The sequence below is a fragment of the Camelus bactrianus genome, chromosome X (assembly GCF_048773025.1).
Source record: "Camelus bactrianus isolate YW-2024 breed Bactrian camel chromosome X, ASM4877302v1, whole genome shotgun sequence".
NCBI lineage: Eukaryota > Metazoa > Chordata > Mammalia > Artiodactyla > Camelidae > Camelus > Camelus bactrianus.
In genome coordinates, this window is record NC_133575.1 from 18082308 (window position 1) to 18086756 (window position 4449).

Below are 4449 nucleotides of genomic sequence, written 5' to 3' on the forward strand. Positions count from 1 at the left end.
TCTGTGCCACTAACCGCATTGTGAGCTCCTGAAACTCAAGTTTCACGGTCACCCTGGGGGGCTTTTTCAAAACTAGAGGTTCCTGGACTTCACCAAAAACTGTATCAGACCCATGGGCAGGGCCTTGGGAACTGTCTCACAAATAACTCTGACGTGTGGCCAAATTTGGGGACTCTCTCCTAGGTAAGAAACAAGTCTTTTCATTTATACCCGCCAAGGTACAACACAGTGCCCAGCCCATAGCTGAACTGTGATAAACATTTGTGTAACGAATGAAATCTAGTAACGTGAATCTGGAGACTGGGTGTATGTATCCAATATTCAACACCCGGAAAAACTACTTGCTGCAACAGAATGCAAACACAGGGCAGATTTTCAATGTGTTTTGTAATCCAGCAGTGCCCCCTACTGACTTGAAGATGGAAAACTAAATCAAAACAATGATTAGAGTTTAAATATTTTAACTGCATATGCAAATAACTCGTCAAACACATTGTACTTTTCCCATCAATGCCTATACTATCAATTCTTTTGCCCTCCAGTCCTAGTTGACCCAAGATGATAACTCTCAAAGCCAGATCAATCCTACCATTTGCTCAAGCCCACTCCCAGGCTGCAATCATGATAGGCTGCCCTTAGTGGCTCTCAGCACAGCCCTCAAAGCCTCTCATTTGGTTTGTTGTTGTTGTTGTTGTTCTTTATCAATGCCTCTTCCAAATCCCACCACCACCAGCTCATAAAATCACCCACCTCGAAAACACAAGAAACCATTCATCTACCAATCTGCCTCAGTTCTTGCTATTCAAAGACCAGTAGCATCTAAACCACCTAGAAGCTTGTTAAAAAATGGACACTCTGAGGCGTCCCCCTCCCAAGACCTACTGGATCAGAATCTGTATTTTAACAAGAGTTGCACGCACATTAAAGTTTGAGAAGCACTGGTTCTCACCTACTAGACCTGACACTGCCATTTTATGACATATTTTTCTAAATTCTTTTGCTCTCTTGAAATAAAATTCATCACCCACTTACACACATAAGTTCCAAAAAAGAGACCAGTATGTTGATTTGATGGGAACACAATGGAGAACAAAAAGGAAAGATTTACAAGAATTATATTTCAATATATAAACATTTAACACAACTAAATTAAAGACGTGAAGAACCACCCAAATTTCTAAAACATACCCTAGGCGGGAGGTATCATCCAGTTGAGAGCCACTAGTCTATAATCACTCCCACCCTTCTTTTCTTTCCATCTCACAGGTGGAAGGGAGTATCTCTCCTCCTTTTTAAAGCTGAGGGATTCTCTTTTATAAAAGTTCCCTCCCTACATTCCTCTCTAAGCCATAAACACTGCCAAATCTTGAATACTGGAACAACCACAAAGCAACTCTAGAATCTTGACCAAACATGTCCCTCTAGTTACTATGTTCTCCCTCCTCCCTTGACAGTCAAGCTTATAAACCCCAACACTGTGTCCATTTATTTACTCATTTTTCAGTCACCAACCCATACTAATCTAGCTTTCAAGTCCATCAGTAAAACCTACATAAAAAAGATCATGAAAGCTTTCCAAACAAATTGCCCAAATCAGTGAACACGGCTCCAAACTCATCTAACTCATCTTTCTGTAATGGACATCATGGGCGCACATCCAGTCTCCATTCCCTCATTGTGTTCATGGATTCATTTCTTTCCCATGTGACTAAGGTAAAGTGACCCCATCCTGAGCTGATCCTGTTTAGTCTAAGCCAATCAGGGTATGGTATTCCCCCAGCACTGGTATTCAGCAGGCACCTGACCTAAGGTGATCCAATGAGACTGAAGTAAAAGTGTAATCCAAACATGGGCGTTTTGTCCTCTCTCTTGCTCTAGTAAATGGGCAAACATGTGTTACTGGCAGTCATCTTAACAACCATTAGGGGAACCAATCTTATAGCAGAAAGCCAAGAAGAGACGGGCTCCTTGAAGACATAGTTGACCCACAGGAGTTCACCCTTCCTCTGGACTCTGTGAGATAATTTTCCTTACTATTTAAGCAATTGGGTTTTTCCACCTAAAAGCATCCTAACATAGTCTGTCCTTGAAACTTTTCTTCCTTTAATTTTCCAAGTATCACTCTTGTGCTCCTACTTCTGCTTATCAAAAGTTGCTTCTCAAACAGCCCTGGCCTCCCCTCTTTCTCTTTCTTACATTTTGGTGTCCGCCAAGGTTCCTTGTGAGCTTTTCTATTCAGCTCCCTTTACCTTTCCCATGACACAGCAGAAATGAGCTACTGGCACTTCCCCCAATGGAGTACCACTGCTGACTTTCCCCTGAGGAAACTCCCATCTTTCAGAATTTGCCTCCCCTGAAATCCACAGGGGTTCCTTGCCTTTTTTGTGCCATAGACCTCTTTGACAGTCTGATAAGCTCTACAGACCCTTTCTCAAAATGATGCTTCTAACTGCATAAGATGCCAATTATATGGCAATATACTTACAAAAATATTTTTAAAACCCCAAAACTGATATAGTAATATGTGCTTCTTTATTTGCTCATTAAATAAAAAGATATAATAGTGAATCTTATAATTTTGAAGCAGTGATGAGCATGTTATTTTGAGATCTGCAACAACTGTAATGTGATATGAAAATGTCTGACATTCATGAGTCCTGTTGACTTCTATTGGTGACAGGTACTGCTAATACTAGTATACTTTGTTGCTGTAGTAGCTTATTAATCATTCCCAATGAACCACATGTCTTTATATCCATGCTCTTGTGCAGGTGCCCACCATATTGACTCTAGGCTTGGCCACGTAACTTGTTTTGACATCAGCAAATGTGATGCAAGCGGCTGTTCACACATGGGGACTAGCCCTCTTGGAACCCAGTAACAATGTGAGGAAGCCCAAGATAGCAACACTGAGGGGCTTCAGGCCCACAGACAGGGGAATAAGGCAACCTTGGAGTCTAGCCACTAGCTGAATTCAATCATTGGGGGATGCCAGCAGAACTGCCCAGCCAATCTATAGACGGTGAGAAATAATAAATTGTTGTTTTAAGGTCGTTATTTGGAAATACATAACTGAAACAGTTATCTACATTCATAACTGAAGGAAATGATTGGTAAAAAAGATTATTTTTTCTCCCATTAGAGTTCAAGAACTCCCTGAATTCTATCCACAGACCCTCTGAAGGCATAGAACCACAGGTTAAGAATCCCTGGTAAGACAGAGGAGATCCTGCTCTCCTTTTAACTATCACAGTACATTGTTGATAGTCATAAACTGATCACAGCATAACCTTTGTTGTTGCAACCCTAAAACTGAGTTGAGCTCCTAGCACATAATAGGTGTTCAACACAAATTTATCAAGTGAACCCAAGTTGCTTATGGGATCTGATTTCTTAACTAAACTGTGAGCTGTCTGAAAACAAAATAAAAGCAAATACTTAGATGTCAATTCCATGTGCCAGGGCCTTTTCCAAGTGTTTTACACATAGTAACTTATTTATCCCTTATAATAAACCTACAAGGTAGATGCTATTCCCTCAATTTCACTAATAGGAAAACAGGCACAGAAAGGTTAAGTGACGTGCCCAAGGTCATATAGCTAGAAAGTGGCAATGCCAGGACTGGAAGGCCAAATCCATGTTCTGATTTTATAGCCTGTCCTAATGCACCCAGAGCACATTGCAGAAGCGCAAAAGAACTTTTAAATGAGTAGTACAATTGTGAGATTTCCCTAGCACTATTTAATGGGTGCAATGCTTCTTAGAGACTCATTTCTGGTAGCTAGTGATTTGTTTTTCATGATAGAAAAACATTTACTTTTTTTTAAGTAGTAGAATAGCTTCATGTTCAAATGCAGATTTTCGAAAGTCTTCACTATAAAAGTAGATTTCTTTCAAAAGACAATAATTCATAAAATGTTCAGAAGGGGGTCTATCTACATAATGTTCATTGGGGAGGGGAGAGAAGTTTCAGCTTCCCCCTCTCACCCAGCCATTTCCATGCCAGCCTCCCCGACATCCTGCAGCAGCTTCTCCGAAGGTGACCCTCCCCCATTCATACACCAGGTTCTGAAACCTGACCTCGCCAAACCAAAGCTGGACCCCTTAGTGTCCTGAGCTGGCCTCACCCTACCCACGGATTCAAGAGGGCACGTGCCGAAGGGTGGATGCTTTGTGAGGTACTTTAGCTTTTTAAAGCGTTTTATTCATGAGAGCAAGACCCAAACGGCCCCACCCACCCACCCCCAGTCTCACGCCTCCGCCCGGCAGCCGCTCGCTCCAAGGGGACCGGTGAATGAACCGCGGGGCCGAGACGCAGCCGGCCCGGAGGCGGGAAAAGCCTCGGGGCGAGCGGGGCCCGGTCCCCGGAGAGGCCCACGAGAGCGCGGGGAGGGCTCCGGGCGGCCGGGAGGGGGCGGCGACAGCTGTGACCCTGCTCCACGCTCTCAC

General features: G+C 43.0%; 1 protein-coding gene across 1 annotated transcript in view; it reads right to left on the reverse strand.

Annotated features, from left to right (window-relative positions):
- The window catches only part of APOO (apolipoprotein O), a 47050-nt gene that overhangs the window by 42325 nt on the left and 276 nt on the right, over positions 1 to 4449 (reverse strand). The window lies entirely within an intron of this gene.